This window comes from Polyergus mexicanus, unplaced genomic scaffold, assembly GCF_030449975.1.
Source record: "Polyergus mexicanus isolate NDT 795.1 unplaced genomic scaffold, iyPolMexi1.0 SCAF_10, whole genome shotgun sequence".
NCBI lineage: Eukaryota > Metazoa > Arthropoda > Insecta > Hymenoptera > Formicidae > Polyergus > Polyergus mexicanus.
The window spans coordinates 8,894,826-8,895,119 of NW_027223330.1; positions in this window are offsets into that span (position 1 = coordinate 8,894,826).

Consider the following 294-nt stretch of genomic DNA (forward strand, 5'->3'; position numbering starts at 1 on the left):
TTCTTACTATATATTAAAAGAAAGAAAAAAAAAGATATTAAAAAAAATATTGGTTTTTTTTTTCATTTTTCAATTGTTTCTTTATAATTAGCTCTACCATATATACGAGATGAAATTTGCAAATCCGCGAATTGACATTGTTATTAGTGTAACGACTTTGATAAAAGTCCGTATATTTAAAACAGGATAAAATGTATTCATGCAATAATTCTCAAATTTCTAATAAGGAACTAATATTCTTTGGATGTTGAGAGAGTTTTTATTAGTTTTTATTATAAAAATTATTATATATAT